We start from the raw sequence: 12,841 nt of genomic DNA on the forward strand, positions 1-12,841 counted from the left end.
TGGGGGGGGGCAGGAGAGCAAAACAAGGAGTCCTGTTTAGGACACATTGACTTTGAGACCTCTGTCACAATCCTCATGGAGATGCCGGGTAGACACACGGTGGATGTGGAAGCCTGTAATTCAGGAGAGAGGTCTGAGCTAGAGATGCCAGCACATGGATGGTATTGAAATCGTTACTTCCCCAGCTGTTCTAGAATCTCCATTGCAATATTACTTAAGAGATTTTGTTTCTTCTTAAAGCTTCTTCCCCCCCNAAAGTGTGACTTGTAAGAGAATAAATGTGAATAGGAGCTTCAGAGAAAATAGGGTAAGCATTCTGCAAACTGAATGGCCGCATGAAGGTTAGGGGCTGTTATTATTACGTCGCTCACAGAGGTCGCGTGAGGGGCAAATGAAACTGTATATATAGATTTGCTTTGTAATACGGAAAAATGCACGCTTAACTATACTTGATTTTTATGCCTTGTTAACTTTTGGCTATGACCTAATATTCACTTCCTGAGTACAAGTAATAACTCATCTAATCTTCACAACTACATGTGACCAATAGATACTATTCATTCCTGTTTTACAGAAGAGAAAACTAAAGCTCATAAATTATGGACCCAAGAATCAAATCCCTGGAATTGGCTCCTAAAAACTGTGGCTCTCAGTTACTATGTGAGACTGCCCCTCTTTGAAATAAGTTTCACCCAGTTCCTTCAGCTTCAAAATGTAAAAAATTTTAGGGTCATCTTTCAGGGTGGCTACTTAGAACCCAGCGACAGCATGGCACTCCAGGCAGTGGCTCCTAGCACGGGGCTTTGTCTATACTGACTTAGCTTCACCATTGACCCTGGCCTCAGACCTCACAGAGCACCACCCACCTACCGAATGTCCATTCTGTGCCTGTCGAATGTGATGTCTACTTGATTTAAGTGATTTGCCTGCAGCCACCCAGTGAGTTAGTAGTGGGCCAGAGACTGGAATCTGGGTCTCCTGCCTTTCAGGCATCACATTTGTTTGGTATTAATAAACCCTGTTTCTCCAGGGGGATCTGGCAGAACTATGAAAGTGCTTAATTTTATTGCAATAAATACTAAGAATCCTTTTTAAAGCAAGGAAACCGAGCCCCAGCCAGGGAAAACACGATTTGCTCTGAGGACCTTTGACAAACCCACATTGTCACTAGGGTTAGATCATAGATTGTTGGCTTCTATTCCATCTCCCTCCAGGGCTTGCTACAGGGGTTAAGACCTCTGCTACAGCCACAGGCTGCAGCTGGACCAGGAAATACTCTTGCACAGGAAGCTGGAATGCACAGTGTCCTACCCGCAGAGTCAGCAGGTCACAGCCGATTGCTCACAGGAGGGCGTGATGGTGAAGGTTACCTTCCTGGCACACTGCTGGTAGAGTCAGGACCCAGGTGAATTCGCCTGTCAGAAGAGAGACCTCTCTGCTTTTCTTGCTGTGTGCCGTACTGTTAGCTTTCTGTGTTTGTGAATGCATGGTATTTTTTAGAGCCGCATCCGTCAAGGAAAAGGTGTAGGCATCCAGGAGGAGGGAGGGAGAGGAGCATCTGAGTTATAAATGACTTGAATGCAGAGAGTGAAGGGGGGATTTATTTTGTCATCAGAAGACTGCTAGACATACTCTGGACCCTCAGCTAAAGGTAGATTTTGATAAATTGATTGAGAAGCACCTGAGAGAAAGGTTTCAGCAAGATGAAAGCTGAGTTTCCAAGGTTAGTCTGACTGCGTTCAGATGGGAGCTGGGTTTGAATATATTTTTCACAAGGGAGATTACCACAGGAGACCCACATACTGAGGTACAAAAAGCACGCCTTATTTCTTATAATTCTCACGATTCCCAGGTGGGTGACAGAAGGTTATGTCCATCTCTGTCTCAACAGAAGGGCTTCAGGCAATTGTGGCAAAAGCAGACCAGATGAGGACTGTCCTCAGCTCAGCAGGTTGCATCTTCTGTCACTGACTGTTCCTGGACAAGATGCTTCAAACCTTACCGGTCTGTTTGGACTTTTCCTTTCCATTAGAAAAAGTCAGCGTTCATACTTTCTCTGCGGTGCACATGATTTTGCCCCCACTTCCTGCAGCCCGTGTCACCTGCAAAGACTGAGCAGTGAGGCCCACAGGGAGGCATGCGCAGCCTTTGAGACCTGGGGCTGTGTGAGCCTGGGCAAGTCCTTACCTGTCCTGCGTGGATCACACTGGCCACTTGGGGTTTGCTGTATGAAGAGGAGCACTTTGGAGGCTCCCTCTTGGAGCCAGGCGATCAGGGTTCACAAGAATCCTCTTAGTGACACACTCACCTTCCTAGCTGTCGAGTTTTAGGTTGTCCTGACCCCAGAGACCCTGCTTATTGTTGGCAAATGGTTTGCTTATTGTCTGAGGTCTTATGTGAGTGGTAAAAATGGAAAGGCTTTCTTTCTTTCTTTTTTTTTTTAATTTCTATATTTTCTAAGTGACAGTATTGATTTTTTCTTTTCTTTTTTTTTTAATGTTTATTTATTTTGAGAGAGAGAAAGTGAGAGAGAGAGTAGGAGAAAGACAGAGAGGGAGGGAGAGAGAGAATCTGAAGTCGGCTCCAAGCTGTCAGCACAGAGCCCGATGTTCGATGCCACGAACCATGAGGTCATGACCTGAACTGAAACCAAGAGCTGGACGCTCAACCTACTGAGCCACCCAACATGCCTTGAGAAGAGTTTCTGGAGAACTAGTTATTCCTGCACATAAGTCTATCCAAAGTTAAAAGTGGGGTTTTGCGTTTTCAAGTATGTAGAGTAAATAAAAAGGGAAGAAATGCTGGACCTTTATCACACACAATTCTTAAACTATCCACTTGGAGAAATGGCTCTGTATTTACAAACAGGTAACTTGAAAGGTCAGTAAGCAGACCGACCTGCTTTAAGTGGCTGTTGTATAGACACAACATAAAAGATGCAGGAGCAAATTCCTCACTTCTGTGCTTCTGTGTCATAAAAAATTATTTTACTTTAATGCTAAAAGATCCCTTGGGGTTATGAGATTTGATGAGGTAATAGTTACAAAGACTTTAAAAATCAATGAATGTAAAATCTGATGAAACTGTGAAAGTCTTCCTTCTGTTTACTGATGGTGGAATCAGCATGGCTCCTGTTGAGATATGTCTTCCCTCCTTCCCCCTTGCCTTGCCTCGCCTCCCCTTTCCCCTCCCTTCCCCTCCCCTCCCTCCTCCCCTCCCCCCTCCCTTTCCATCCTGTCCCATCCCTTCCCTTCCTTCCCTAAAACTTCTTTCTTCTTCCCTCCCTCTTCCCTTCCCACCTTCCATCCATCCACAGTGTTGATAGAAAGATAACACAGACATTACTCCTTCATGGGGTTTGCAAGCTAGTGGATGCAGCAAGTGGCATGCGAGCACGCAAAGGCAGCTGCAGGTTATGACGTGCCATGAAGGACAAGACCATGTGTGGTGACAAATCTAGAGAACACTGGAATGTCACTCTCTGTGAACAGATTCAGAACCTCAGGATAAGGACAGAGCTGATCTGTTGATAACCTATTAGAGGGTAGATTTGTAAGCATAAAAACCTTGATTTTATAAAGTAGCTAGTAAAGAAACACTGTTGGAGATTAGTATTAGGAGTTTGTTTTCCTATAGGTAAAGAATACATAGGCAGATACATTGATACACAGATGTAAACGCACATTGGTACATAGACACAGAGTTTTTTCTAATAAGCACAAGTGACAGTATGTGGAAACTTAGCTTTTCACATGCACATTATAGGATCAGGTGATGACGTTGGTTGAGCTGTGATAGAGTGGAGGAGAAAAATCTTTTTAAATTTTCTTTCACAAATCTAGTTAGAGCTAGGATATACACTCTACTATTTTCAAAGAGAACTTGGAAAAAGGAGGGGTCATTTCTGTGGTGTGTACAGTAGCTGTCTTTTCTGAAGAAAATTCATACAACAATCCCGTCAATGCTCTTAGACTGAAAACAGGGATCAGATCTGCTGTTCATGCAAGACTCAATGGGCAAGAGAGCGTGGATGGACGTAAGGAAGCCACCGTCCCTGAGGGTGGCCGCCCTGGACAACAGGTCGTCCAGCACAGACGTCCCTTCTAAACACGGGTACCTTTGCACTTGTGCTGGGGGCTGCTGACCCTGCGCATTTCCAGTTTCCTGTCACTTGGAAAGAGGGATGTGGACCCCGGTTCTTCCCAGCCCTCACTCCCCACTAACATAAGCAGAAAACACTGCCTTCAGTTCAGGTAATGGGTCTACAGTCTATTAATTCTTAGACCTGCCTTTGAGTCCCCTGGGGACAAATGTTTGCCCCACCCCCAACCCCAACTAAACACAGCCAGAATTTTTAAACCGACTAATTTTTGAATATTTCCTAACAGGAGCAATAGTAGTGGAACACTAGATCACTGAAAGTTTGTTCACATTTGTGATCGATCCTGTATTTTTAAATAATTGAAAAATGGAACACCTCATTTTAATAATAGTTCACTTCACTTTCCTTATCACCACCGTCATTTCCATGAGGTTCTAGGTCTTTTTTGAGCAAATTAAATGCAGTGCTTTTTTTATGACATGAATTAAAATCTAGATCCCAATGATATTTGGCACCTTCTAAATACCCAGATGGGCGCAGCATTTGCCTTGAAGTGAAGACGTGCATAGGGTTTTAATCAACATCATGTTTTATTTTTTTCTCTTTTAAATATCGCCTTTTCAATAGTTGCTTCTTAATGAATGACTGATTGTTTACTGTGGTTTATAACCAGAAATCTGAACATTAGAAAATTCTAGTTAAGATCCAGATGGAAAAAAAATTTCCCTCTCATTAGACAAAAATAAATTGTCTTCCTTAAGTTTGAGAAATCCCTTCATTGTCTTCTTGAAAGCTTAAGTTTCATAAATCAGTCGGAGAAATTTAATTATAGTTCTTAAACCATAAAAAGCTCTTATAAAATAAAAACACAGGTAGAGCTGGACTAAGTTTCACCTCTTGAGTGTAACCAGCATTTGAAAGAAAATGTGTTAAACAATTTTTGCTGCATCTTCTCCATTATTTTTCCATTATTTAATCACTGAACGTAACTTGGGAGATTTTTTTAACAGTAGGAACAAAACATAGAGTTTGTTGTCTACCCAGGTAAGATCATCTGACACCAGAGTGGCCTCAGACACCTGTCAAGGGTGAGGATTGATCAGGACAGCCTTTAGGCAGAAGGGTGGCATTGGTGTAGGGGGGTCTTAAAAGAGAGTTTGGGATCAGACTTGTACCCTCTTTTATCTTTGAAAGTAATAAGTAAATTTTTGTAGCAGATTATTCTCTTAAAGCAAGATTGACCTTATGACCACATTGGGAGTACTCATTTAATTAAGAAGAGAAATGGGGCACCTGGGTGGCTCAGTCAGTTAAGCGTCCGACTTCGGCTCAGGCTATGATCTCGTGGTTCGTGGGTTCAAGCTCCGCATCAGGCTCTGTGCTGACAGCTAGCTCAGAGCCTGGATCCTGTTTCAGATTGTGTGTCTCCCTCCCTCTCTGCCCCTCTCCCACTCATGTTCTGTCTCTGTCTCATAAATAAATAAACTATAAAATTTTTAAAAAGGAAGAAAAGAAATAGCTGATTTAAAAAGGCCAAGTAGCTCAGGAATGTTGTTTCTTCTGCTGAACTTTTCCAAATGTGAGCACAAAAGTCACGGGAGCAGGTATCCCATTGCTGTCCACGTCATGCTTTGCCACACATCTCACATGCGTGCGTGTGCACTCACACCCTCACAGGCAACCTCAGCCCTTGGTTTTCCAGCTTCATCTGTCCCAGAGGGCCCCATGCCATGTGAGTTTAGGCTAGGGCTTGGGTTTGGTGACAGTGCTCCCGAGGCAGCGGACTGAACTTAGGGCAAGCGTGTGACAACAGAAGACTGTTGTCCACGCATTGCCTGGTATGTCTGTAGCTAGCCTTGCATTTATAATGGAAATAAATGATTCAACACTCACCTAGCTAAATATGAATTATAATTTTGGTACTAAGGTTGAAACGTGAAAGATCATGCTTTTCAGATAGCTCTGAGGACTAACACAGACCACTCACTTTAAGTAGTGGTGAGTTGAACCTGGCAGTGTCTGAAACAGTGCTTGCCATTTGTTCAGACACCTGCAGGTAGGTACTAATGAGCATGTTTGATTGCTTGAACTCAAATTATAAAATCCCTTAAAGGGTGTTTTTATCCCAGAAAACAAGACCAGTCTCTTGCAGAGACTGTCTGCCCGCTCTTACAAGCTCCATGCATCTCCTAGGACCTAGCACTCCAGTCCCTCCTACAAGAGCTCGGTTTTGAAATACCGGAAGTTAAGCTCTTGAGGGAAAGTGCGGATGGCCGAACCCTCAGCAAAATCACTGCGGACACTCCCCTGAGAAGTCTCCTCTGTCCAAAACACGTTTAACTCATGAACTGTTAAGTTCTCCAGGTTTCTGGAAGGTGGTGAGGAGCGTGGCCAGAGGCCTGTTTCATCAGTGCAGAGACTGCCTTTATTTTTACCTCCAGTCATTTACCTCTGCTCATGTTGACGCTGTGGGGCCAGAGGAGACCCCAGAATGAGATTAAAGCCACCCTGCAAATGGAGCAGGGCGCTCTTGGCTTTGTGCCTTGTTAGCCCTCCCTCCAGTGGTTCCTCACTGTTGTGACGTCAAGGCCGCCATTCAGAGCAGAGAAAAAGGAAACCGTGGCCTCTCTTCGCATCAGTAGCCCGGACAAGCTGTTGTTTCTCAGGCATCCCAAACGCTCTCTGTCTGGCAGAGCTGCGCATTCCATGCCTGGGTGACCTGGTTAAATGGAGGAAACCAAATGCTCTCCACTGGACGCGCTCCAAAACAAGCATTCCATCCCGAGCTCCCGAAGCACGGCCTTCGCTGCTTCTGAGGACTGTGAATGGAACTGCAGCGTTGCTGGGCACGGTCCGCTTGCATCTTCGCCTTCTGGTTTGTCATAAAAGAGAGAATATCCTTATCAGCAGCCTTTGTTAATCTCTGCAGCAGCATCCTTATGCTGCCCTTGGGATCAGTGCTAGAAAACTTTGTGTGGAAAACCATTCCCGTGTTAAACGTCTTTACGAATCATAGTCAGAAGTCCAGACCTGTTGTCTTGCCTCCTCTTCCCCCGCATCCCACTTCTGCTCAGCCCTGTTCCCCAGTTTCAGGTTGCCGAATTCCAGAAGGGCCCTTGTATGTACTTAAGTATTAATTTTGACTGTGCACTACTGAGCATCTATATCCTTTGTACGTAGGAAAAAGAATCTCTACTGTGATGTGTCCATCACCGGCTCTCGATTTTTCTCAGTGAAGAAGAAGACTTTTTGCTTTTCAGAAGGAAGGAGCTATTTGAAAGTGTCACAGAACTGCTGTCTCTTTAGGAGCAGGCCAAGAGCCCTACGGAGGATAACAGTTTCGCAAGATGAAAAACTCACTTAGAGTGTTCTGAATGCTGACACAGTTTACCAACTTAAGACTCCATCTCCTGAGCACACACCTTGGGTTTCTTTCTGGCATTATCTTATTAGATTCTTGGAAGTGGACATTATGGTCACTAGAAAAAGCACAACCACCACAATCTGTTTCCAGAGTCATCCTGGTTAAGTCAATATGCATTTGAGGTTTTATATTATAAATCCCATTAAATCATTCTCAAAATAGCCCTTTGCTGAACCTATGATTGAAGGATATTTGCAGGAACCCAAACCATTTAGTTGTATTTTTTTTCTCATCATGGTAAGTGTACTCTTCAGTCCCCCTCCCCTGTTTCCCCCCACTCCACCCCCTTCTGGCAACCATCAGTTTGTTCTCTATAGTTAAGAGTCTAGGGATCCCTCCCCCTTTGCTCATTTGTTTTGTTTCTTAAATTCCACAAATGAGTGAGATCATATGGTACTTGTCTTTCTCTGAAAGTCTTAGTGTTATACTCTCTAGCTCCATCCATGTTGTTCCAGTGGTAAGATTTCCCTTTTTTATAGCTGAATGATATTCCGTTGTATATGTATACTATGTCTTCTTTTTAATGTTTATTTTGAGCAAGAGAGAGAGTGTGCACACAAATGCGCACACATAAGCGGGGGAGGGGTAGAGAGCAAGAGAGAGAGAATCCCAAGAAGGCTCCATGCTCTGTCAGCACGGAGCCCGACACAAGACCTGAGCTGAAGTCAAGAGTTGGATGCTTAACCAGCTGAGCCACCCAGGGGCCCTCAAAACCATTTAGTTTTATATTGGTTTTTATATTGGGAAGGATTTGGATACAGTGGCGCCTTTTTAAAATTAATTCTTAGAAGACAAAATTCTTCCAGATTATAAACCCTTGTCTTCTGGGGAGAAAAAAAAAAAGTAGAGATCATCAGGAAACTGGGTAAAGCTGGAAATGGATGAGGTGAGTCTTGTAAAGTTGGGATTTGCACTGAGCTTAGTGGACTGCAGTCTAGTTTCACATGGACAGTCAGACTTGCCATATGATGCCACACCTGTGTCCCCACAGATGCAGTGAGGAGAGCAGGGCATGGAGCTAGAGAGTGTGGCATCTTCATGGGTGTCTTGGACTAAGTGAGCCCAAGAATCTTGAAGTGAGGAAAAGCAGGACATTACTTTCTATCTGTGGACCAGGAAAGTCGTCCCTTTTTTTGTTGACTGCCACTTGCCCATCAGTAATCCCTTCATTCTTCCTTTTTTTATCACTGCCATTTCATAAGGTCCTTATAATCTGAAGAGGACTGGCACCAGAAAACTACTACTTTAAGAGAATCCACTTGAAACTGAATCAGACGTTTAAAACAAACAGTAAAAAAGAAAAAAATTATTTTAAGAGATTTTATTAGGACTAAGTCTTGAAAAGTTAAAAAATAAGCTGAATCTAAATTTGTCTTTTATTATAGAAAAGAAATTTGGGATACAATGCATCAGTAGGTTATTTCTTAGAACAAAATTCAACAGTGACTTCTGCTGCAGAATCATAAAGACAGTGATTTTCCCAAGGGCCTCTCTTAGTTTAGTTTTCAGATATACAAACTATTGTCTTGAAGAGGCTCCCTCTCATGAAATCACTGCTGTTGACTTTGACTTCCTCCATCATTAACCATTCAGCAAATTAACTCTCACAAGTGAACTACATTGCATTTGCAATGTAAGTATCAATTCTGTGATACTTAGCAACCAAAAGTGAGCAGAAATAAATGCCGATGTCGAGGACTAAGCATTAAGTGATCATTTTGTCAGTGTTTTCATATTACAATGATGTGCTTCCTTGTGCAGCCAGGCTACTGCAGGGACTCAGGATGATCACTGAAGTAATTAGGGACCCTTCCATATCACGTTACATCTAAAGCACTCAGTATAGCTTAGTGGGCTTGATAATCAAACACATGTATGTCTGTATGCACTTTTCTGGCCCTTAACGAGGTTCTAGAACCTTGGGTAAGTTACTCAGAAAACCTCAGGTTCTTAATAATGTAATGTAGAGTAATAAAACCAACCTTTCACACTGGTCATGGGAATTAGAGCCCGTAGATATAAAACTCTTGAATAGTACATGGTGCATGCAAGTCAAAATGAGAAATATTCCCTGGTAAGGTTTGTGTTGCATTTGTGTGGTGCCTTCTGGTTTATACAAGACTGTCACATTTAATTCAAGCTGAAGAACTTAAATTTTAGCAAAGTCTCTAAAGGTTTTTAAGGTCTTCAATGACCTGAGGAAACTAAATTTTGGAAGATTATTATACTTGGTGACTGTATACATCATGGATTAGACCACATGATTTGATCACCATTTCCTTCATGTTGTAGATGGGAACACTGAAGCCCAAGGAAATTACACAGCTTTCCCAGGATCACATGGTTTGTATCTGGCAGAGCTGAACCCAGAACCCCATCTTCTTACCCCATACTGTGTTTTCCCATCACATAGTTGCTCATTGTCAAGGGAACCAATTAAAAAGGCCGCCATGCTTGTCCGGGAACAGAGGTCCACCATGTTTATTGGCAGTGGGAAAGGAAGGGGGAGGAAAAAGGCAGTGGTCATTGAAGATGGGTGCTTTTTTACGAGGCTCCGTGAAGAGGGCAGCAGAGGCTGAACTTGGAAACTTGGCTGGATGGCCATACGATTAATTAAATTAAAATAAGTAGAAATTTGCTGGTTTCGATTTTGTTGTTTCCTAACAAGTTTAAAGGGACCACCCTGTCCAGATGGAAATATGTAGGATTAGAAGTAGGAGAAAACACCAGTGCTGAAGAAATACATTTGAGACTAAAATGCCAAATAAGGAGCATTGGAACCGTTTTTTCCCTCTGTATATGAATATATGCACCTGGACTTTGTGACATATTCCCAGTGTGAGACCAGCCACATTGTTGTAACTTCCTGCCCGGTTACAGTCACTAACTGTTGTATCTTCATCAGAAAGGAGACTTGTCCCCATAGATTCTTCTGCATTTGTGTATGTTTTGTTGGATGGCTCCTGCTGTGGTACCAAGAGACAGACTTTGCCGGGCCCTGTTTTATAAACAAATCTGTTCGTGCACACTTTTCTTCTGTCATGGTGTCTGTACCACGGTCTCTGCTTTTCCCTCTAGACACACGGAAGCCTAGGAATTTAGAAGCTTGTTTTCTTTGAGAAGAATGCAGGCATTGAAGAAAAATGTGTCCGTGCATTAAAAATGTACATACCTGCCCTGTGCACGGTTTTGCATCTTCATGATTTTAACTCCAGCCCATGACATCTCCAAGTCTATATTGTAGCCCAGGACACCCACAGTACCTCTGAGAGGCATCCTTAAAGCTGCCACAAAACTATTGATTAACTCAGTAAATAAAGCTCTTTTTACTTTTAATCTTTTTTCTTTTTATAGTTTATTTTTGAGACCGAGACAGAGCACGAGTGAGGGAGGGGCAGAGAGAGGGAGAGACAGAATCTGAAGCAGGCTTCAGGCTCTGTGCTGTCAGCACAGAACCTGATGCAGGGCTCGGACTCATGAACTGCAAGATTATGACCTGAGCCGAAGTCAGACGCTTAACCAACTAAGCCACCCAGGTGCCCCAAAGCTCTTTTTTACTTTTAAAGCTCATTCTGTGGGCCATAAATGGGACTAGTCACCCAAGACAATAAAGCATAAGGCTGGTTTTCCAGGAAAGGATGATTTGTCCCTTGCTTAGATTGGAAAATGAACTTGTAATGATACATATCCATATGATCACTTCCTACCTATAGGGGTTGTTGTTGGTTTTTTTTTTTCGTGTTTTATTTAATACTCCAGCCAAGTTCAGGGTTTTATGACAGGAAGTATATGAATGGTTTTGATAGGAGCAAATAACACTTGATTTTATGATTATATAGTACAGGAAGTAACTTTTCATGCCAAGTAAATCTTTGGGGGAAAAAAAGTGCCGGCTTATAAATCTAACGTACATAAGTTTCCCAGAATCTTTGCTCTCTTAAGTAGAAATGACACCAGCATGTGGTCTTATTTCTTCCTCTTCTTAACTTTCCTTGTCAATAAATGTCTTTGTTTTAGGAATAGGCATTTTCAAGTATTTTGGTGTGACCCAACATGATCTGGAATGACTCAAAAAGTCCTAAGTGAATATAATGGGGGCCAGACTTTATGGAATGTGTAGCATGAAAAGCTTGAAGACACTGAATAGGAAAGTTCTTTTTCCTTGAAGAGTAAATGGCCAAGTCCTCATTCACCATCAAAGCAGAGGAGCCCCCTTAAGTTTCCTTATTCATGGGGCCATCCATGTTCAGTAAGCAAGTGGGAAAGGCAGTTTGTTTAACATCCAAGAGTCTGTATATGAGGAAGTGTAAAGAGAAAAGAAAGAATTGGGTAGAATTTCATTTATGTTCCTCACAGGTGGACCTTTGATGGAGGCTTCTGCTTTTGATGATGATGATGATGATGAAACAAAAATATTTTTTTTCCTCATCTTTCTCCTCTTAAAGCCTGAGGAGCTTATAGTGAGGAGAAAGTTTATAACTGATGTTTGTTCTGAGGACCAGTATTACACACACATGCATCATATGAGTGAATGGATGCCAGTCAGTCAGCTAAAAATACCCGAGGAGTGTCTCATAGTTCCACGTGCATCCACAGCCCCTGTGGGCTGTGACATGGTGACACAGCGCCACTCAGAAAGTGACTGGTTGGAGATTCAAACTTCAACCCTGTGACCGTGAGGCTCCTATAACTACACTGATTGAAAACACGGTCTCTAAATACCTTCTGCCTCTAAAACTTAGTATCACAGATTTTGCAAAGAAGTAGTTTGCAAGTTATACGAAGCTGTTCTCAAATAACAAATGAGTGTATTAGAGTTACCAGTACTTGATTGTCATTAGTTTCCTTTAAATCCAGCAGAGAAAATATTTGCATTTGCCATGATGAAAAACCTGCCCCAAGGAATAGCTTAAAAGGCAGTTCCCCCGAGTGCTGTTTTACTTCACACGCACCCAGCCTGGTGTGACTGGTAGGCATCCTGATGGAAGGCTCCGGAGCAGAGTGGTTAAGGCCAGGCTCCCTGGGTTTGAACCTTGAATCCTGGCCCCACCACCTACTGATGGCGTGACCCAGCTCAAGTCTGTAAACTCCCAGAGGCTCAGCTTCCTTGAGTGTAGGCTGGGGACAGTGATGGAGTTCAGGGTTGTGGTGAGAATTCAGCGCGTAGGCATGTGTACAGCTCTTGGTAGTGTCAAAGCCAGTCCTCTATGTCATTGTGCCATTACCACTGATGATTAAACTGGGTTAAAGGGAATGGGTGACCCGAACCAGAGCAGAGCATAGCCAGAGGAAGAGCTGAAGCTCAAACACAGGCC

The 12,841-nt window shown here is 43.0% G+C and overlaps 1 long non-coding RNA gene across 1 annotated transcript in view; it reads left to right on the forward strand.

The window, feature by feature from the left end:
• Positions 1-7,670, forward strand: part of LOC144237099 (uncharacterized) — a 165,552-nt gene extending 157,882 nt beyond the window's left edge. The window contains exon 6 of the long non-coding RNA XR_013336752.1: positions 7,283-7,670. This is a non-coding gene — a long non-coding RNA (uncharacterized LOC144237099). The remainder of the gene's footprint in view (positions 1-7,282) is intronic.
• The last annotated feature ends 5,171 nt before the right edge of the window (positions 7,671-12,841 follow it).

Source organism: Crocuta crocuta, unplaced genomic scaffold, assembly GCF_008692635.1.
Source record: "Crocuta crocuta isolate KB4526 unplaced genomic scaffold, BGI_CrCroc_1.0 scaffold266, whole genome shotgun sequence".
Taxonomy (NCBI): domain Eukaryota; kingdom Metazoa; phylum Chordata; class Mammalia; order Carnivora; family Hyaenidae; genus Crocuta; species Crocuta crocuta.